Source organism: Phocoena sinus, chromosome 2 (genome assembly GCF_008692025.1).
Source record: "Phocoena sinus isolate mPhoSin1 chromosome 2, mPhoSin1.pri, whole genome shotgun sequence".
NCBI lineage: Eukaryota > Metazoa > Chordata > Mammalia > Artiodactyla > Phocoenidae > Phocoena > Phocoena sinus.
The window spans coordinates 111,301,095-111,324,069 of NC_045764.1; the positions used below are offsets into that span (position 1 = coordinate 111,301,095).

Below are 22,975 nucleotides of genomic sequence, written 5' to 3' on the forward strand. Positions count from 1 at the left end.
ATTCCAGAATGACAGACACCCAGACTCTGCCCCCCACACCCTGGACCTGTATTATGTGCCTCCAGTCACTCCTTCAGGAGGCTATTCAGGCCCTCATGTAAGGTGGACTTTTGGGCTAGCCTCACTGCTTCCAGGAGTGGCTCTATATATCCCTGGATTGTAGGGTAAGAGTTTGGTTCTTATACCAAGACCCCAACTGTATAAAGCATTTACATTTCACATCTCCTTAGCCACACTGTGGTTTCACTTCCCCCACCAACTCTGTTCCTTCACGCAGCTGAAGGGTTTTGTTTTCCCAGGAAATTTAGCCTTCAAATTCACCAGGAAAACTGAGCCTACCCTGATTGAAATATTTGATAATGTAAACTGCAGATAAAACATCAATCAAGTATTCCTCTCATATTTACTTTTGAAGAGAAAAAAAACCTTTTTAAATTAATTGTGTGTTTCATGTATCATAAAAAGATCCCTGAGCCTGATGGTCAGAGTTCAAATCCCTGCTCCATCCCTTGGACATACACCTTCCTCTGAAGGGAGAAAATAATAGTGTCTGCTCTGCTGGCCTCTGAGGGTTGATGGAAGAATCTATGAGAAATGCTTGGGAAAGTGCCTTGTGCATTGCAAAGCTCTGCAGGTGTGTAAATTGCTGTCGTTGCCATGAGAAGCTTTTTTCAACTTTAAGGTTTGCAGTGATTGAATATTTTTTGCTCATTAATTCAAGAAGAGCATTTGGGTATTTGGATCAGAGGCCTTCACTACATCCTGAACTGCACCTGCCTGCAACTCTTAAACTGGGAGGAATACAACCCAATATCCATTGGCTGTTACCTTGGAAACTAGGACAATTTAAAAACACTGGAAAGGAAATACTGTAACTGGGAGGAAAAGCACACTTGGGGCCAATCACCTTTTTTCTTCCAAAGCTTACAATATTAGACACCTGTGTAAACATTTCTTAATCATTTTTTTAAACCCATAAGTTATTGTTAAATACATGATGAAAATGAGAGAGGGCATAAGATCTTTTCTTACTTTGGGGAAGTTAAGACTTAAAAGTCCTACTACTTGTATCTACTGTATACCTACTATTAGCCTATTGGTTTTCCTTACTGTCTAGGATGCTATCAGCAGGCTCAAGCTGTATTCTTGGTCAGCTGTAGGAGTCCCAATGTAATTATCTAGAACTACAGAGGAAAAAAAAAAACATCCAAGCACCCAATAGAACTTTCTCCACAAACTCCCTCATCCTTGTGATAATGTATAATTCTGGTTCCTGCTAAGCTCACAAACTCCTTTCTTTCTGTATCCTTCGTTGGCTACTCTTTGTGACCCATAACTGTTGAGACACCCCCCCCCCACCGCCTCCTTCCCCCAATGCTTTAGTGCTTGGATCCTGCTTGGATCCTAAGCTCAGCCACTTGGAGTTTGGTCTACAGGGTATACATATCTTATTTCTGGTTCAATGGGGGACACTCCAGTGCCCTCAGTACCTCCCTCCTCTAAATTCATTTAATCCAGATTCCTGGGATTGTGGTTCAGTAGGTCTGGAGGGGAGCCCTGAAATCTGCATTTTAATAGGCACACAGGGGATTCTGATGCAGGGCTCTAAGGGCTACTGTTTGAGTATCACTGTATTCAAATGCTGGCCTGATTTTTATCTTTGATCTTTATCTTTCATCTTAAATTTAATGAGCCTAAAACTAACCTCCACGAATAGATACAGGTTTCTTTTGCCTGTCATCATGCCTGCACCAGTTTTGTAAATGTAATCAGTGTAATCTTTGTTCTTCCATCTTCCCTTCTTTCCTCCTCCCTCCTCCTCCTTCCTTTTTTTCTCAATATTCCAGTCCTTCCCTGTCTGGTTGGCTCCTCCTCCCAGTCTTCATTCACATTAAATCTCATTCTTAGGGCCATTCCTCTAAATCCCCACCCTCATCAACTCACGCATGGACTACCCAGGTCTTCTAGCCTCTCTCTTTCTGCTCTAATCCTTCTTTCACGTTTTCACCATGTCACTTAGCTATTCAAGAATAAGTAGTATTGCCTGTTTGCCATGTCAGAACTGAACTTCTCTCCCTAGTATTTTATGTTTTCCTTGTTACTCCGAAATTATGTATTTTTATTTTCTGAACTAGTGCCTCAGTCCATTATTTAGACACAATTTCTTTTCTCTTGCCTTTGAATGTGTAGTCTCAAAATATATTCATTGCAAACTTCCATGGACATAGAATTTATTTGTTAGAGAGGAATTTTGATATACAGACTACATTATTATAAATTCCTTCCCATAGGCGAGGTCTAGAGAGGAAACCAAGTGGGCTGGTGGACTGATTGAATGAGAACGTTACATTCCTCTATTTTACGGCAGAGTTAAATTTCATTTTTGTGGTTTCCTTAGATTAAATGAATTTCTCTTTGAACTTTGAACTTTTAGAGGGAGTAGATTACCTTTTAATAGGTTGTCTATTGGTAAAATTTTCCTAAAGCTGTTCAGCCAAGATTTTAAGTCAATATATAGATTGTTTTGTACGCCTTAAAAACTATTTTCTGTCCTGAGCAGCTGTACATTTAGTTAAACTGAATCTACTAAGACAAAACTCTGACATGTTTTGAAAATTAGAAACAAGTACTCAGAAAATCAGGAGAGGTAGCTGGTCACTCTCATAACAGGTTTTTTTGTTCTTATTCCAGTGCTTTGATGTCTCTGGTACCCATGCAGTAGCTTATGTTGGAAACGGTTTAAGCACTTGATAAATCACAAATGTTTCTTTTCAGGGCGCTTATCATTGAGGTTGGCTACTGTCCAACACCTTGAGAAAGACTTAACAGTTCTCAACCTCTTTTTACCACAACATAACATCCCTAAGCGATCCCCCTCTTTCTGACAGTAACAGAGGTGTACTGAATTAGTTCTCAGAAGATCTCTCCTTTTCTCCTCTCTGGGTAATGTATTATTTGAAAAAGTTCCTCAGGTGGTTCTGAAACCCCCACCCATTCTGCATTGGGAGTCACAGCTTTCAGATCTCCTAATTGCTCCTTCTTTAATATAACTAAAATTTATTGGCTTGATTTATCAGTTTCTGAAAGATGCATGCTGAAATTTGCCTCTGAATTTATAGTTGTGAAGAAGTTTTCATTGTAGTTCTATCACATTTGCTTTATATAATTAGGTGCTTACAAGTTCAAGATTGTTTCATCTTCCTGGGGTGTTTTCTTTTTCTCCTTATGTAGTATACTACTTTATCCCTGTTAATGTTGACGCATTACCTTTTATATTGTCTGATATTAATATTGCTATGTGTTCTTTCTTTTGGTTAGTATTTGCTTGACATATCTTTATCCATTTCCTTATTTGCAAACCTTTGGTGAGATTTTTAAAAAGTATGTTTTCTGGTAAATAGCATTATTTGAATCTTTAAAAATTGACTTGCTCTCAGGCTTCCCTGGTGGCGCAGTGGTTGAGAGTCCGCCTGCCGATGCAGGGGACACGGGGTTCATGCCCCGGACCGGGAAGATCCCACATGTCGCGGAGCGGCTGGGCCCGTGAGCCGTGGCCGCTGAGCCTGCGCGTCCAGAGCCTGTGCTCCACAACGGGAGAGGCCACAACAGTGAGAGGCCCGCATACAGAAAAAAAAAAAAAAAAAAAAAAAAAAATTGACTTGGTCTCATCCTATTTTTTAATAAATGGGTTTAATTCAGAGGTCAGCAATCTTTTCCTAGAAAGGACCAGACAGTAAATATTTTTGGCTCTGTGACCCATATAGTCTCTGCTGTAACTACTCAGAAATAGCCACTGACAATACATAAATCAATGCACAGGGCCAGATTTGTCCTGCCAGCTGTAGTTTGCCAACCCTCGGGCTTAGTCCATTTACATTTTTGTGATTGATAATATACCTACATTATTTCTGTCAAATTATTTTATGTTTTCTGTTTACCATCTGTATTACTTAGGGTAGTGCCAGCTGAGGTTACAGATGAACCTGGAAACCTCAGTGGCTTAACATAATAGAAGTATGTATTTCGTTATATAAAAATCCAATCAGTGGCACAGAGGGTATGGTCTGCCCCACACAGTCATTCAGGAATCAAGGTTTCTTCCATCTTGCGGTGCTGCCACTCCCAACATGTAGGTTCCAAGATCACCCTAGAAAGGGAAAGAAAGGGTTAGGCTGCTTCTTAACCACATCAGCCTGAAAGTTATTTATATCACTACTGCTCACATTTTGTTGATGAGAACTAGTCATATGGTTCTACCTAGAAGCAAGAGGGGCCTGGGAAATGTAGTTCTTGGCCTGACAGCCACTTCCCAGCAGCAGTTCCTCACTATGGTAGAGGATCACAAATCTTTGGCAGACATCTGGACACTTCTGCTGTAGCCACGCTTTTTCTTTGCTGCTTTTTTTTTTTTCTTTTCTGCTTTCTGTGTGGTTGATTTTTTTTTTCTATTTTCCATTATTCCCTTTGTTGCTTGCAATATATATGATGCATTACTTTTATTTTAGTGGTTGTCCTTAAAGTTTTAACATATATACATAATTTTAAAAATTTCTATAAAGCCTATGTTTATTCAGTATATCTCGTCTCTTCTAGATAAGAAACTAATTTCTTCCTCTCTTCCTCCTATACCTACACTGCACATATCTTTCTTCATATTGCTGTCTAGGGTTTTATTTAAACCTAACCCTCCCACCCAAATAGTTATTATTTTTATGGGTAAGGATTAAATATACAGTTATTATATTTTTATCAGTTTCTATACGCATTCTTCAGTTTTTTGTTTGTTTCTTTCAGTGAGTCTCTGGGTAGTAAGCACCCCTAGTCTATTAGTTTTTTAAGGAACCTCCATACTGTTCTCCACAGTGGCTGTATCAATTTACATTCCCACCAACAGTGCAAAAGGGTTCTCTTTTCTCCACACCCTCTCCAGCATTTATTGTTTCTAGATTTTTGATGATGGCCATTCTGACTGCTGTGAGGTGATACCTCATTGTAGTTTTGATTTGCATTTCTCTAATGATTAGTGATGTTGAGCATCCTTTCATGTGTTTGTTGGCAATCTGTATATCTTCTTTGGAGAAATGTCTATTTAGGTCTTCTGCCCATATTTGGATTGGGTTGTTTGTTTTTTTGATATTGAGCTGCATGAGCTGCTTGTAATTTTGGAGATTAATTCTTTGTCATTTGCTTCATTTGAAAATATTTTCTCCCATTCTCAGGGTTGTCTTTTGGTCTTGTTTATGGTTTCCTTTGCTGTGCAAAAGGTTTTAAGTTTCATTAGGTGCCATTTGTTTATTTTTGTTTTTATTTCCATTTCTCTAGGAGGTGGGTCAAAAAGGATCTTGCTGTGATGTATGTCATAGAGTAGTCTGCCTATGCTTTCCTCTAAGACGTGTATAGTGTCTGGCCATACATGTAGGTTTTTGATCCATTTTGAGTTTATTTTTGTGTACAGTGTTAGGGAGTGTTCTAATTGCATTCTTTTACATGTAGCTATCCAGTTTTCCCAGCACCACTTATTGAAAGGCTGTCTTTTCTCCACTGTATTCTTGCCTCCTTTATCAAAAATAAGGTGACCATATGTGTGTGGGTTTATCTCTGGGCTTTCTATCCTGTTCCATTGATCTATATTTCTGATTTTGTGCCAGTACCATACTGTCTTGATTACTGTAGCTTTGTAGTATAGTCTGAAGTCCGGGAGCCTGATTCCTCCAGCTCCATTTTTCTTTCTCAAGATTGCTTTGGATATTCGGGGTCTCCTGTGTTTCCATACAAATTGTGAAATTTTTTGGTCTAGTTCTGTGAAAAATGCCATTGGTAGTTTGATAGGGATTGCATTGAATCTGTAGATTGCTTTGGGTAGTAGAGTCATTTTCACAATGTTGATTCTTCCAATCCAAGAACAATGGTATATCTCTCCATCTGTTTGTATCATCTTTAATTTCTTTCATCAGTGTCTTATAGTTTTCTGCATACAGGTCTTTTGTCTCCTTAGGTAGGTTTATTCCTAGGTATTTTATTCTCTTTGTTGCAATGGTAAATGGCAGTGTTTCCTTAATTGCTACTTTACCAAATTCATTGATTAGCTCTACTAGTTTTCTGGTAGCATATTTAGGATAGTCTATGTATATAGTACCATGTCATCTGCAAAAAGTGACATTTTTACTTCTTCCTTTCTGATTTGGATTCCTTTTATTTCTTTTTCGTCTCTGACTGCTGTGGCTAAAACTTCCAAAACTATGTTGAACAATAGTGGTGAGACTGGACAACCTTGTCTTGTTTCTGATTTTAGAGGAAATGGTTTCAGTTTTTCACCATTGAGAATGATGCTGGCTGTGGGTTTGTCATATATGGCCTTTATTATGTTGAGGTGAGTTCCCTCTATGCCTACTTTCTGGAGGGTTTTTATCATAAATGGGTGTTGAATTTTGTCGAAAGCTTTTTCTGCATCTATTGAGATGATCATACGGTTTTTCTTCTTCAATCTGTCAATCTGGTTTATCACATTGACTGATTTGCGTATATTGAAGGATCCTTGCATTCCTGGGATAAGCCCCACTTGATCATAGTGTGTGATCCTTTTAATGTGCTGTTGGATCCTGTTTGATAGTATTTTGTGGAGGATTTTTGCATCTATGTTCATCAGTGATATTGGTCTGTAGTTTTTTTGTGACATCTTTGTCTGCTTTTTGTATCAGGGTGATGGTGGCCCTGTAGAATGAGTTTGGGAGTGTTCCTCCCTCTGCTATATTTTGGAAGAGTTTGAGAAGGATAGGTGTTAGCTGTTCTCTAAATATTTGATAGAATTCGCCTGTGAAGCCATCTGGTCCTGGACTTTGGTTTGTTGGAAGATTTTTAATCAGAGCCTCAATTTCAGTGCTTGTGATTTGTCTGTTTATATTTTTTATTTCTTCCTGGTTCAGTCTCGGAAGGTTGTGCTTTTCTACAGATTTGTCCATTTCTTCCAGGTTGTCCATTTTATTGGCATATAGAAGCTTGTACTAATCTCTCATGATCCTTCATATTTCTGCAGTGTAAGTTGTTACTTCTCCTTTTTCATTTCTATTGATATGAGTCTTCTCCCTATTTTTCTTGATGAGTCTGGCTAATGGTTTATCAATTTTGTTTATCTTCTCAAAGAACCAGCTTTTAGTTTTATTGATGTTTGCTATCATTTCCTTCATTTCTTTTTTATTTATTTCTGATCTGATCTTTATGATTTCTTTCCTTCTGCTAATTTTGTTTTTTTTTATTCTTCTTTCTCTAATTGCTTTAGGTGTAAGTTTAGGTTGTTTATTTGAGATGTTTCTTGAGGAAGGACTGTATTGCTATAAACTTCCCTCTTAGAACTGCTTTTGCTGCATCCCATAGGTTTTGGGTCGTCGTGTCTCCATTGTCATTTGTTTCTAGGTATTTTTTGATTTCCTCTTTGAGTTCTTCAGTAATCTCTTGGTTATTAAGTAGTGTATTGTTTAGCTTCTATGTGTTTGTGTTTTTTAGAAATTTTTCCCTGTAATTGATATCTGGTTTCATAGCATTGTGGTCGGAAAAGATACTTGATATGATTTCAGTTTTCTTAAATTTACCAAGGCTTGATTTGTGACCCAAGATATGATCTAGCCTGGAGAATGTTCCATGAGCAGTTGAGAAGAAAGTGTATTCTGTTGTTTTTGGATGGAATGTCCTATACGTATCAGTTAAGTCCATCTTGTTTAATGTATCATTTAAAGCTTGTATTTCCTTATTTATTTTCATTTTGGATGATCTGTCCATTGGTGAAAGTGGGGTGTTAAAGTCTCCTACTATGATTGTGTTACTGTCGATTTCCCCTTTTATGGTGGTTAGTATTTGCCTTATGTATTGAGGTGCTCCTACGTTGGGTGCATAAATATTTCCAATTCTTATATCTTCTTCTTGGATTGTCCCTTGATCATTATGTACTGTCCTTCTTTGTCTCTTGTAATAGTCTTTGTTTTGACGTCTATTTTGTCTGATAGGAGAATTGCTCCTCCAGCTTTCTTTTGATTTCCATTTGCATGGAATATCTTTTTGCATCCCCTCACTTTCAGTCTGTATGTGTCCCTAGGTCTGCAGTGGGTCTCTTGTAGACAGCATATATGTGGGTCTTGTTTTTGTATCCATTCAGGCAGTCTGTGTCTTTTGGTGGAAGCATTTAATCCATTTACATTTAAGGTAATTATTGATATGTGTGTTCCTATTACTATTTTCTTAATTGTTTTGGGTTTGTTATTGTAGGTCTTTTCCTCCTCTTGTGTTTCCTGCCTAGAGAAGTTCCTTTAGCATTTGTTGTACAAGTGGTTTGGTGGTGCTGCATTCTCTTAGCTTTTGCTTGTCTGTAAAGGTTTTAATTTCTCCATTGAATCTGAATGAGATCCTTGCTGGGTAATCTTGGTTGTCGGTTTTTCCCTTTCATCACTTTAAATATGTCTTGCCACTCCCTTCTGGCTTGCAGAGTTTCTGCTGAAAGATCAGCTGTTAACCTTATGGGGATTCTCTTGTATGTTATTTGTTATTTTTTCCTTGCTGCTCTTAATATTTTTCCTTTGTATTTACTTTTTGATAGTTTGATTAATATGTGTCTTGGCATGTTTCTCCTTGGATTTATCCTGTATGGGACTCTCTGTGCTTCCTGAACTTGATTGACTACTTCCTTTTCCATATTAGGGAAGTTTTCTACCATAATCTCTTCAAATATTTTCTCAGTCCTTTTCTCTTTTTCTTCTTCTTCTGGGACCCCTATAATTCTAATGTTGGTGCGTTTAATGTTGTCCCAGAGGTCTCTAAGACTGTTCACACTTCTTTTCATTCTTTTTTCTTTTTTTTGCTCTGCAGTAGTTATTTCCACTATATTATCTTCCAGGTCACTTATCCATTCTTCTGCCTTTATTCTGCTATTGATTACTTCTAAAGAATTTTTAATTTCATTTATTGTGTTGTTCATCATTGTTTGCTCTTTAGTTCTTCTAGGTCCTTGTTAAATGTTTTTCGTGTTTTCTCCATTGTATTTCCAAGATTTTGGATCATATTTACTATCATTACTCTGAATTCTTTTTCAGGTAGACTGTGTATTTCTTCTTCATTTGTTTGGTCTGGTGGGTTTTTACCTTGCTCCTTCATCTGCTTTGTCTTTCTCTGTCTTCTCATTTTGCTTAACTTACTGTGTTTGGGGTCTCCTTTTCGCAGGCTTCAAGTTTGTAGTTCCCGTTGCTTTTGGTATCTTCCCCCAGTCGCTAAGGTTGGTTCAGTGGGTTGTGTAGGCTTCGTTATGGAGGGGACTAGTGCCTGTGTTCTGTTGGATGAGGCTGGATCTTGTGTTTCTGGTGGGCAGGACTGTGTCCGGTGGTGTGTTTTGGGGTGCCTGTGACCTTATTATGATTTTAGGCAGTCATTCTGCTAATGGCTGGGGTTGTGTTCCTTTCTTGCTAGTTGTTTGGCATAGGGTCCAGCACTGTAGCTTGCTGGTCTTTGAGTGCAGCTGGGTGTTAGCGTTGAGATCGAGATCTGTGGGAGAGCTTTCGCTATTTGATATTACGTCAAGCTGGGAGGTGTCTGGTGGACCAATGTCCTGAACTCAGCTCTCCCACCTCAGAGGTACAGGCCTGACACCTGGCTGGAGCACCTAGACCCTGTCAGCCACGTGGCTCAGAAGTAAAGGGAGAAAAAAAGAAAGAAAGAAAGAAAAAAAAATAAAAAGAGATAAAGTTATTAAAATAAAAAAAACATTAAAAAGTAATAGAAAAGAAAGGAAAAGAAAGAAGGAAGAGAGCAACCGAACTAAAAAACAAATCCACCAATGATAACAAGCACTAAAAACTATATTAAAAAAAAAACAAAAACGGACAGACAGAACACTAGGACAAATGGTAAAAGCAAAGATATACAAAATCACAGAAAGACGCATACACATATGCACTCACAAAAAGAGAAAAAGGAAAATATATATATGTATATATATATATAAAAGGAAGAGAGCAAGCAAATCAGTAAACAAATCTACCAATGATAATAAACTCTAAACACTAAACTAAGATAAATGTAAAACCCGAAACCAGTCAGTCGCATGCAGCAAACCCCAAGTCTACAGTTGCTCCCAAAGTCCACTGCCTCAATTTTGGGATGATTTGTTGTCTATTCAGGTATTCCACAGATGCAGGGTACATCAAGTTGATTGTGGGTTTTTAATCCACTGCTCCTGAGGCTGCTGGGAGAGATTTCCTTTTCTCTTCCTTGTTTGCACAGCTCCTGGGGTTCAGCTTTGGATTTGGACCCGCCTCTGCGTGTAGGTTGCCTGAGGGCATCTGGTCTTCACTCAGACAGGACGGGGTTAAAGGAGCAGCTAATTTGGCGGCTCCGGCTCACTCAGTATGGGGTGAAGGAGGGGTACAGAATTCGGGGCGAGCCTGTGGCGGTAGAGACTGGCGTGACATTGCACCAGCCTGAGGTGAGCCTTGTGTTCTCCCCGGGAAGCTGTCCCTGGATCATGGGACCCTGGCAGTGGTGGGCTGCACAGGCTCCTGGGAGGGGAGGTGGGGATAGTGACCTGTACTCGCAGACAGGCTTCTTGGTGGCTGCAGCAGCAGCCTTAGCGTCTCGTGCCCGTCTCTGGGGTCTGCACTGATAGCCACAGCTCGCGCCCGTCTCTGGAGCTCTTTTAAGTAGCGCTCTTAATCCCCTCTCCTCGCGCACCAGGAAACAAAGAGGCAAGAAAAAGTCTCTTGCCTGTTCGGCAGCTCCAGACCTTTTCCCGGACTCACTCCTGGCTAGCCGTGGTGCACTAGCCCCCTTCAGGCTGTGTTCACGCCGCCAGTCCTCTCCCTGCATCAGACCAAAGCCCGAGCCTCAGCTCCCAGCCCCGCCCGCCCCAGCGGGTGAGCAGACAATCCTCTTGGTCCGGTGAGTGCCAGTCGGCCTTCATCCTCTGTGCGGGAATCTCTCCGCTTTCCCCCCCGCCCCCGCACCTCTGTTGCTGTGCTCTCCTCCGTGGCTCCGAAGCTTCCCCTCTCCGCCACCCGCAGTCTCTGCCCGCGAAGGGACTTCCTAGTGTGTGGAAACCTTTCCTCCTTCACAGCTCCCTCCCACTGGTGCAGGTCCCGACCCTATTCTTTGTCTCTGTTTTTTCTTTTTTCTTTTGCCCTACCCAGGTACGTGGGGAGTTTCTTGCCTTTTGGGAGGTCTGAGGTCTTCTGTCAGCGTTCAGTAGGTGTTCTGTAGGAGTTGTTCCACGTGTAGATGTATTTCTGATGTATCTGTGGGGAGAAAGGTGATCTCCACGTCTTACTCCTCCGCCATCATGATGGTTGCCCCTTAATACATTCTTTTTATATTTTATCTGTTGCTTTATGTTTGGAGTAGTGGTGAGAGGGTTGTGGTCCAATTCCTCTTCTTTTAGGAACCAATCTCCCCTATTTGAGACCTTTCCCCTATTCCTTTTGATTCCTTCATCGTGATAATACTGCTTTGTCCATTTTCTGTACCTCACATCACTGTTGGATCCCCAAATGCACTCATAGCAAGCAGGCATGCATTGTTCTAGATAATTTTCCTCAGAGACAGGTGGTGGTGAGTGAGCCTGATGACGGGAGTGGGTTGGGTCTCAGTGGCTGTGTCAGAATGAGGTTAGGACATGGCTGGCTTGAGTGTACGTCCTGGTAGGGCCACCATGTTTCTGTCACCCTTGCTCCTCCTAACATCTCTGTCCTTAGCTAGCCTGGCACAGACTGTTGCCCCAACATGCAGAAGGGTGTGAGAAGGCTGACCCAGACATGACACCTGCCATCTTTTCTGACACTCTGCCTTGAACCTAATTATTTCTAACCCCTGAGCTATGGAATGGGACGGCTCTGTGTTGCTATGCGTTGTGCACTGTACCTGAGCACAAATCATGCCCATGTTTCACCCAAGCTATGCACCCACAGGTCTCTATCTACTCACAGTGAGGGAGGGCCTTCTCATTTACACAAAGATGTCAGTTAGACTATGTTGGCCATACAAGGACTCTTGAATAGTCTCTCTCTGGGTTTCTTGTCATCACCTCAGATAAGATGGTCAGGCTCTAAACTCCTTGTTTATCACCCTTATAGACAAGAGTATTGCTGAACCCCATCCTGGGGATGCTTTCCTACTAGTATGGTGAAGGGAGGGCCAGAGCCTGGTACCAAGTTGTTGTGGCACCTGGCTGGCAGCTGGAAGAAACTCCAGAGGCTGGGCTTTTGTCTCGTATTTCAGTATAGACCTGGCAGGTGAGGTACCAGCTTCCCCTTTTATCTGGGTTAGACCTCATTTTTTCCAACAAGTGACACCCTCAGGCTGCCAAGGGGCCAAGGGAGTTCTTGGCCTTTGTTTCCTCCAGGGGCCAGCTTTTTGTGCACACTGCCACTGACCCCCTGGGCCTGGACCTAATCCTGTCTCCCTCTGCACCCTGCCCTCCCTCGCCCCAGTTGGGCAGTAGTTTCTGGCCATAAAGCTATTAGAAATTGGCACCAGCAAATGGGTCGCTGGAAACCCAGCCCTTGGTACAAGGAAAGCCATGGTAAACATCACTTTGCAGTGCTGCTGAGATACTCAATATTAAGTAATGTTACAGCCTGACTCCTTTTCAAGGGACCCTTCTGCGCTAGTGCCTAAGGTAGCATAAAAGCATTTGTTTTCCAGAGCCAAAAGCCTGCTTCCTTTAGCTTTTTTGGGTTTTGCTTGCTTTAGCATTCTTGCTACTTTTGCCAGAACTTACTAAGAAATTCCTTCAGGGAAGTTTAGGAGATGACAGAAGGAAGGAGAGGTTCATTTGTAATAGGAGGAAGAACAGTAATTATGAAAAGCACAGAGGAAGCTAGAGAAAGAAAATCAAGGAAAAGAGACTGGGAACAGTCCAATCCGAGGGATTCATGTTGTGGTTGGTAGATTTGGGTTGGGAGTCTCTTTTACAGGAGTGCCTTGTGCCAACCACTGTCCCTGAACCCAGTTTGTAGGGACAAGGGAACAGGATTCAGGGACCATGAAGAATGTGTCTTACAACCAGGGTGCAGGAGCATGGTAGTCAGCCTAGCAAAGCTAACATTTAGAATTATGGAAGCTTTTGATGCACTTTTCTTCTAGGAAGCATTTTACTAGGCCAGACAGTTTACCAATGCAGGGGACAGGAGAGCTGCATTGCTGTTTGGAGGAGGACAGTTCTTCCTTGTGTCCCCTTGTGTGGGACACTGTTTTCAGCTAGGCAGTGAGAGCATTTGAAAGTCTATAGATGTCGTCCGTGATTGTTACGAAGAAAATACCAACCATGGACCCTTGAATACAACAGAGCAGTTGTAGGTACAATTCCTAGAGAATTAAATGGACATGGGTTCCAACATCAATGGAATTTATCAAGTTATCTGTAAAGCAGAATCTCAGGTGGCTGTTTCCACTCAGACCAGAGAAATCAAAGGTAGAGCTATGAACGTCTTTGGTACCATGGGAGAGATGTAGGAATTACACATAAGAAACTAGGAAGCAAAAAAAAAAAAAAAGAAACTAAGGAGCAGAGAATGTGTTCTTATGATGGCAGCATTCAGAGCGCAGGAAGGGGAAGTTTGTAGGTAGATTATAGACTGTAATGAGGATGGAACTTGAGACCCACCAGAAAACTTTGTTCCCATGAGTGTGGCCATTTGGGATGCTGAGAAGGCAGAGTCTGGGAGAACTTTCTCACATTATGCTCATGCTTTATTCCACATCTGTTTCACTTTCCTATCTACTTATACATTCATTCCTTCTGTCCTACCCCTACCATTTTACCATGTATTCACAGTAATCTTTCCTATCATCATCAAGAGAGCTTCGGCAGTGCTGCCTTCTCTAAGGCATCTTTCTCACCCACTGGAAAAAATAGCGTTCCTGTAATGTGCTGGGGTTTGTGCAGTTCGCATGCATCATCTCATTTCATGGTCCCAGCAAATCCATGAAGTAGTTATAAGAGAACTTTCTGGAAATCTCCAAATAGGGTTTAAGATCCCTGGGTCTGACTATGTAAAGGTGTTTCCATCCCACAGGCACAGAGGGTATTAGTGAATTGTGAGCACTATTTTTTTGTGTGTGTGTGAGCACTATTTTTAAACCATATTGACAAGTGTTGCTGCAAGACGATTTTACAAAATCTTCTTTCGCTAGGGGAAAATGAGTAACACATGCTTTATTTAGGCTCCTTTTAGTAAGCAAACATGTCTGGGAGTCAGGTTTGAATCAATGAGTGTCAATAGCAAGTCAGGGAATGTTGGTACCTTTCTAGGCAGGTGTAATGAAATAACATTCCTTGCCAAGGAGGAGCAGGAGTTGAGATTGTTGTAGTATTGAATCCACTGAACAACATACACTGGCTCAGGAGAGACATGAAAGGCTGAGCAATTGATTTCTCAGTAGTGGACCTGAGCTGGCCAATTTGTAGCAAACTTGGTTATTCAAAATATATTTTCCAGCTAAAGACAGATGGACCCTTTGATATGAGATGTTTTGCTGTGCTCAGAGAGCTCATAGCCAAGGCACAGCCAGGCACTGTGAGCAGAGTCAGTTCATTTACCAGAAATCACCCTGATGAAGTGATGGAATCCAGAGCATATGGATTACAGGGAAAGATGGGGGCAGTAAGGGAGCATAGAGATCCTAGGCCTTCTGTTAGGGGTGTTAGAAGATAACTAGTGGGATGTAGGAATAGGAGATGGAGTTGAACATTTGATGCCCTTCATGTGGGGATTATTGGAGAAAGAAATTCTCCCTGACCAAATGATTAAGCCATAGATTCATAGAGCTTGAGTGATAGGTGGAGCTTAAGCAAATAAGCCTCTCATTATGCAGTTGCGAAGCTGAGTCCCCAAGAGATTTGTCCAAGGCCACACAGCCAGGAACGAATAGAATGGGATTCCAATCCATGTCTTCAGACTCTAACTTTACATCCTGTTATATAGAGTTAATTTATTTTTTTAAGGTTCCTGATTCAGTCTGATATGGCCAAATGAGTCTCTTGCTTCTTTTTATGAAGACAGAGACTATAGATCTGCTATTATTTCCTTATTAGCAGCAATGTCAGAAGCTCATAAGAAGTTTACACCCCAGATAATAAACTCCCACTCATGGTCTGAGAGAAAGATTGAAAAAAATTACACAAAAAATATCAAAATCCCAAACTCATTAATGGATCCAATTCTTACTAACATTCCTTTTCCCTCCTACTTCTTTTTATTTTTATGATGGTTTTGGGCTTCCAGGAGTGAATGATGAATTTATCTTGAACAAAATAGAATTTGTTCTTGAATCCTGCTGGTGTAAATGCTAAGCTAAATAAATGGAAATAGATAGAAGTCTCAGGAATAAATCAGACTCCTTGCTTAAAAAGCAAGATGTAATTCAGCCCTTTCTTTTTGGTAGGTAAGAAAAAGCCATAGGACTAGAAGTCCATCTCCTTGTCCATATGTAGGCCCTCACTCAAGTTTTTGTTCATTTATCCATTTGTAGCAATACAGGGTTTTCTTCCTCCCTTGCTTCCTTCTTTCCTTGTCTCCATTATCACTCATTTTTGGGAGGGGTCGTTGGAAAGTCAGAAAAAAAATAGAGACTTTGTCAGCACAAAAATATATTGAAGTCATGCTATGAAAGGTTGTGAATATTAGCAAGGAAGGATATGTTAGAAGTGGTGTTCCTCTGAGACTCTGAAGGACTTAAAATAATCAGAACTCACAGGACACCGAGAGGCTGACTCACACTCCCCACCCCAGGGGTAGAGCCAGGACTCATGAAGGAAAAACAGGGATGGAAGAAATAAGGGAAACATGGGCAAAGAGATAAAACGGGAGACCAGAGAAAAAAGGACCTCACAAAGTCCACCAAAGACAGGCTCGGCAAGGACTGAGGAGTGACTTGGTTGAAAAAATAAAGGGCCCCATGTGTATTTGTGATCATCTAATCAATGGAAAACATTCATTTTGGTGACAGACTATATACCTAAAGTAAAATATAATTTGCTGTCCAAACTGATACTCTTTAGCAAGTAAAAGGGGCCATTACTTATTATGCGGATACAACAGGTATAATCTGGGATTATCAGGCAAATCAGGACATATGGTTACAGACTTTACCTCTACCCCTTCCAGACCTCATGGGCATAGAGCTAAGAAGTTAGACTTTCACTCATTCAAAGCACAATTATTAAGCCCTGATGTGTCCGGCATCACGCTTGGCACTGAGGGTACAAAGTTGAGCTCTTCTGCTTCTGCAACAGATGAGTAGTTCTTTCTGTGGCTGAGACTTTCATGACTAAAGATCAAGGCAAAACCTTCACAGTCCAGTTAACCAGTCATGACACTTCTCAGCGGGGCTTGTGTATGTGGCTCCCACCTGGTCTCCGGCGTGTTGACGGCTGCACACCCTGAAGCGTGGAGTGAGTGGTGTGGTTTTGCTCTACCTCTGCCCTGCATATGCTGCTTTTAATCAGATGAGCGCTTAATCCTGTAGCGAGTCTTATTACGCCCTTTGCCCTTTCCCATTCCATCTGTTACATGTCTCATTGTCTATCCTCCAAATGGAATAAGCTATATTTTTTCTCAGTCTTATTTTCTTTCCATGTTTGATGTCTTTCAGAAATAGGCCTGGAGCCAAGAATTACGATCAAGCTGAAGTGGGTCTGACTGAGGATTTTAAGTACCTTGAGTTACCTTCCCTAATGCTCCACTTCTCTTACCAGCAAAGCCTCCAATTTTGATGGCTTTTAATGCAGGGTACTGGGGAGCTCTGCAGTTGGTTTCACAGATCTTCCTCTTAGGACTGCCATTACTGTCTCCCCAGGGTGTAAAAGCCTCTTGGGGCACACAATTATGGTGGCATCCAGTTGGATCGGTAGGTCTGTGTCCCAGCCATGCTGCAGAGCCCAGATATATGCTGATGGATGGATCATAATCTTGTCTCAGTGGGCCTTTCTAATCCTTTTGATCTCTTTGGCTATTTGCTATCTTACTGACCAAATCATTCATACACATCAAAACCAGCTCAACTTGGAAATAGACCTCAGGGCCTCTGTCCTGGGATTAGTAAAAGAATATAGACAAATCTTCCTCAAGGAGCATATTTCTGTTTATTGTAGTTTCTCTCCTTCGCAGGTATGATAAGGTTTTACTCTGGAAAAATGAAAAATATTTAAAAGTTGTTGATGGTATGGCAAGTTCCAAATTTGGTTCTCTTTCAGCAAGCACAGCCCCATACACCTGGGCTCTGTCTCTCTTTTGTATTATTTATTTTTGTGTCTGTGTGTTTCCTCCAATTTTAAGGTCATTTGAGGGGAGGCTTCTTGTCTCTCATCTTTCAAGCCCTTCTTCACCCTACCCTACTCCATCCTAGTGCTAAATCCTTTGTTTTCCATATGGAAGGCAATTGATAAATGTTTCCAAACTCAATAAATATTTCTGGCTTGTAAGTCAGTAATTTCCTTATTGATACTTCTTTAGACTGAAAGACTTACTGATAGGTTCTTAGATGGAATGCAGGGGTTAATGTCCTTTGAGTGATAAGGCCAGACCAGAGATGTGGAAAATATGAAAGTCACTCCACGTGCAGTCCTATGGGGGAGATTTTGCTATGCCAGATGCAGAATCTTCAGAGTTCTAGGGATGCAAATAAAACATGAGGTTGATGCCGCATCCAATCTTTTTTGACTCTCTTGTTTACTGCTGTTGCTGTCTGACAAACACTCAAACTTACTTTGCAATAGATGGAAGGAAAGGTGTTTTAGACCTAGGAACACAGGTAAACTAAGGCCCAGGACCTGCCTTAAAAGTAGCATCCAGAATCCTTGGTTGGTTCCCAGACCAAATTAGGCTAGTACACGCCCCACCTTGAACTAGACAGGAATCAATCCAGCCTAAAAAACCAAAAGGAATAAGACATAGGGCAAATGGCCACTTGGTTCTCTACATTCTGTTCCTAATTATTGAGTGTTTCAACCCAGGTATAGCATGCTCCCTATCCTATTTGACACTTTCTTGTTGCTTCTCTCTATTAATAGTCATTCGGCTTCTGGTCAGCCAAGGATAATTATGCTCCATTACCACCCCTGGGTAAAACTCTGGTTGCCAGAAATTCTCTTTGTGTTGTATTTGAGAACAATCCAAGTTTCTGCCTCATCGAGGGGGGTGGAGGGGTGGGTCAGGATCGGCCATTATGAACAAATGATGAAAGTTTAAGGCACTAGGAATCTTCACATGAGTTTCCAAGTAGAGAAGTATGGAAGATGTATTATAGTAACTTTCTGTGTTTTGAAAGTAGACCCCCTCTTGTTCAGGGCTGGGTGGTGAGAAACCTGAGATAGTATCTCCCATTTATGTAGTGATAGCCATGAATTTGGAAGGCAGAGAGGTGCCATCCAGGACCAACCACACATGGACATGCAGTGCATGCCCTGCACAAAGCCTGCCTCCAGTCAGTCAGGAGGAGGGTGTGACTTTTTGGTCATTTGTCTGCCCACAGAGGGGATGCCTTTTTGAAATTCTAGTAATACTAAGCCTTCTAGTCATCTACCCACCAAGAAGAAGGAAAACTATCACTAAGATTATGTTTCCATCATAAAATCACATTCTAGCTCGGCAGAGACATAGGATATAGTCTTTTGCTTTTAGATAGTGTTCTTTGCCTAGCTCCATCATTTTGCTGTGTGTGTGCTCAGGGGCAATCCAAAAGGCTATCTATTAAATTTCTTCAGGATGGCTCTTCTCTCTACTCCTTTCCTGAGCTCCAGTATTTTAAACTTAAAACTCCAGTCCTGACTGATGCAACACCACACATAGCTACTAAATGCTGGACTTCAGGCTCCTGGGAAACCCTGGTGATCGATGCCAATTAGTTTGCCATAAGCCACAGCTGAAAAAGCCAACAGGAACTTCGAGCTTTCTAATCTAGGCATAAACAGCCGGGTAGTGCTTCTTTGAAGTTCAGAAATTGGGAGATGGTATGTGGGCCCTGGATTGGGAGAGAAGGGGGTGAAATATTCTGGTAAAAGTAAATATAGGCACAAGCCAGTTGTGTCACGAACAGATAGTTTCTTAGCGTGCCTTGAACTTAAGTTCGAGGAAAGGAACTATATTTCAGGAACTTGAACTTTTTTTTTTTTGCGGTACGCGGGCCTCTCACTGTTGTGGCCCCTCCCGTTGTGGAGCACAGGCTCCGGACGCGCAGGCTCAGCGGCCATGGCTCACAGGCCCGGCCGCTCCGCGGCATGTGGGATCGTCCCGGACCGGGTCACGAATCTGTGTCTCCTGCATCGGCAGGCGGTCGCTCAACCACTGCGCCACCAGGGAAGCCCAGGAACTTGAACTTTAAAACTCAGGGTTAAGAGAAGCAATGAGATTGCAAGTTCCATAGGCATGGGTTATGCCTTACTTATTAAGTGTCTTTGCAGCTGCTAAGGTAGTATTTTACCCTCGGTGGGCACTCAATAAATGTTTATTTAATTGGATTGAGTTTTCTGCAGATAAGGAGGAAATTGGTTGACAGTCCTGATTTGGGTATTTTTCAGTCCGTTTTCTCTGTACAATTCTGTGATTCTAGGAAGCCCAGCAGGCAAGAGAACAGCAGGTGTGAAGGTCTGGAAGAGATTCTGTGGGGCTAGAACATGAAATGTGAAGGAATTCTGGTGAGAGATGCGGCTGGAAAGGTATGTGGAGACCAAGTTACGCAGGATATCTTCAGTTGGTTAAGACATTTGGACTTCATCCTAAAAGCAGAATGGAGCTACAGGAGGATTTTTAGTGAAAAGCATGACATGCTTAGATATACATATTAGAAAGATCACTGGGTTCAGCATAAGGAATGGATTGGAAGAGTTCAAGTAGGGTCAGGAGACCGGTTGGGAGACTTATCTCAACTTTGGGAAATAATGATTTTTACCTGAACTAGGCTGGTGGTTGTGAGAGTGAAGAAAAGTGGATGGATTCAAGAGAGGATGATGACAGTGTTTGACACTGATTGGATGTGAGGGACCTTGGGTGGGGAGGAGCAAGGAGTGAAGGGTGAGTCCTAGGTCTCTTATATGGGCAATGATAGAAGATGGTGCCATCAACAAGAGAAGAGAGAAAGAGAAATGGCTGTGAGGAGGTGGTAGAGAGAGAAGATGATGAGTTCAGTTTTCTACAGATTGAGTTTGAGGTGCTTGTGGGAGTTTGGTAGTTTCATGAATGGGTCTGAAGTTCTGAAGAGAGATATCAGTTGAGGTACAGGTTTGGGAATATATGCTGTGCCCATGGGAATAGATGAGTTTGTTCAGGGAAATACCAACATTTAGGGCTTGGCAGAAGGAGAGGGATACATAAAGCAACCTAACCATGAGTGGTCAGAGAGGTAAGCGGCAAACACAGAGAGGTGTGCATAGGGGAAAAGAGAATTTAAAGAAAGAGGAAAGGTCCAGCTTCCTTACCTTTAAGTCATCCAATCTCTAGGTTCCCAAATATTTCAAACTACTTTTGGCCAATAGGCCCTAGATTAGAAAAAATGCATATCCAACCACTCCTATGTGAATGATATAGCCTAAGGTCATTGGTCTATTTTATTTAAATGTATCTAGGTTCTGTTCCGTCTGAGGATTTTACCTAATGCTAAAGAGAAAGAGAAGAAGTCCTCATCATACAGTGTACAACCACACTAAAGGTAGCCAGCAGGGAAATTGACCTATAAGTACTCTGAGCACATTAAGGTAAGGACATTTTTAAAAACGGTATGTCTTTTGATTATGGTCTAATGTGATGATTGGTGGAACTGGAACTGAAGAGTGACAGGAAATATTAATGGAAGATAACACACAGGCTTTTGGCCTTAGAAAGAGCAATGGGCTATATCTGTTCCCAGAGGGAAAGTTTGATGAGTAATGATCCTGATATACGTTTTAAACATTCTGATGATGACATAATGGGTACTGCTTTTACTCTTTGGACAGCAGATTCTCCTTTGCTGTAGTCGGGTCTATTACTTCAAGTCTGTTTAGAGGGCCACCTGAGGGTACACTAGAAGCATCACGACACCTATATACCTGTTCTAGACAGTGGGTGCTGTAAAACGCATGCTATAAGATAAGTGGGTGCTGTCACATCAGGGCTTGCTTTCCCTACAGAGGGAAGAGCGCCAATCCAAAGGTCTCGCAGGCGTGCTTTCCCAAAACTTCCCACCCCCCAGGTTGCTGATTAAGAGCTGATGATTCACATTTAGATGACCTTGCACCTCCACTCCCTTCCTAACCATACAAAATTTGAGTCAAGCTTGAACCTTGCTAAGAAAACAGATTTGCCCTTTTTAGTCTTAGCAGCACTGAAGTCTAAAGAGAGACTATGTGGGAAGGCAGATCCTTAGTTCCCTCTTCTCCAGGCTGTTGGAGGAATTTCAGACCTCTGCTTGCCAAAGCACTTTTATGGAGCTCAGATTTAAAAATTTTTTTTTTGTGGGGTGAGGGAATGCCTTCAGTGACTCACTCCCCTCCCCTCTCTGAGCCTCAGTTTTTTCCTCCTAACAGGGGGGTCTGGATTAGGGGATCCTAGAGGGCCCCAAGGCCTAGCCTGTGTCCCCGCCAGCTGGCCCCGCCAGCAGAGAGCTTGTTCTCAGAGAGGCCCTTTCCTGGTGAGCTAAACTGGCCTGAAAGGACTGCTCTATATTTGGACAAGGCAAGTCACAATATGTCAGTTTGCAGAAAGGGAGCTTGTTTGGAGTGGGAACTCCATGGGAAGAGGCTTCTAAGTTGAAAATGCACACACCCTGTGGGATGGGGGGAAGACAGAGAACCCCAGTTGCTCTAAGGGGTCTAGAAATCAGAATGGTTAGAGTTTGCCTGGCCCCGCCAGTGCTTCGCTTGATTCCCTGGCCTCTTCATTTTGTGTTCACCTGCGAAGAGGCCCCTGGCTGAGAGAAGGGTGTCGGAGGTAGATGAACCTAGCTCTGTCCCTTAGTCGTTGTATGATCGTGAGTTGTTGGACTTTCTGCACCTTATTTTCTTTATCTGTTAAATGAGGATGCTTTATAGACCTGGATGAGGAATAAATGAGAAAACATACATAAAACAGCCGTACAGAGTCTGGCATGGGGGGCAGTTACCTCCTTCCGTCCCCAGTCCTCTTCTTCTTTTACCTTTGCTCACATTATTCCCCCCACCTGGACCATTCTCTCCACCTCTCCAAATTTGACTCACTTTCAGTGCTCAGCAAGATCTTTCTGCCTGTCCGAGTGCTCGAGTTCTCCTGCTGCTCCAATCACGTATTACCTGACTTCACATTCTGGTAACTGCCTTCTTTCTTGATACTGTTTTGCTGATTTTTCCCATCTAAACTGCTGCTCCCTGAGGGAAGAAATTTGTCAAATAACAGTTATCTTTCTATAATATCTGGTAAGATGTTGGGGACATAAGCAATATTTGAATGAATGAATACAGAAAGAACTAAGTTACAGGGAGAATGCAGTAGGGGGCAGTATGTACTGTGGTTAAGGTCTGGATGCTGGAATTAGCCTGCCTAGGTTTGAATCCTGGTGTTGCCAGTTATGAGCTTTGCAACTTTAAGAGTTGTTGCATCTGTCTGTCAGTTTTCTCCCTGCATAAAGGTAGTGGCAAATATAGTATTTCTCTCCTAGGGTTGTTGTAAAGATTAAGGTTAGACTAGGAGAGTGTTTAGATCAGCGCCTGGCACGTGGTACTATATAAGAACCACCATTATTATTTTAAAGAACATGAGTTTAGGATTAGACAGGCCTGAGTTCAAAGACTGCTGTACTGCTTACTAATTATGTGACCTTGGACAGAAGTTATTCAGTTTCTCTGTGCTCCAATTTCCTTATCTGTAAAATAGGGATGATACGCCTGCCTAACAAGTTGTTGTGAAGACAAAATTAAGAGCCTAGAACACAATATATGCCTGAGAACTGGTGGCTACTAGAAGCCTGCTTCAGTCTTCTAGAAGCAAGAGTTTGAGGT

At 41.9% G+C, this 22,975-nt stretch overlaps 1 protein-coding gene across 5 annotated transcripts in view; it reads left to right on the forward strand.

Moving 5' to 3' along the window:
• Positions 1-22,975, forward strand: part of AKAP6 (A-kinase anchoring protein 6) — a 643,220-nt gene that overhangs the window by 54,232 nt on the left and 566,013 nt on the right. For 3 of the 5 annotated variants that reach the window (XM_032622554.1, XM_032622560.1, XM_032622559.1), the window contains exons 2-3: positions 19,579-19,684; positions 20,591-20,719. The exons of the other annotated variants lie outside the window; for them this stretch is intronic. The gene's annotated coding sequence lies outside the window, so the exon portion shown is untranslated. The remainder of the gene's footprint in view (positions 1-19,578; positions 19,685-20,590; positions 20,720-22,975) is intronic. 5 annotated transcript variants of the gene reach the window in all.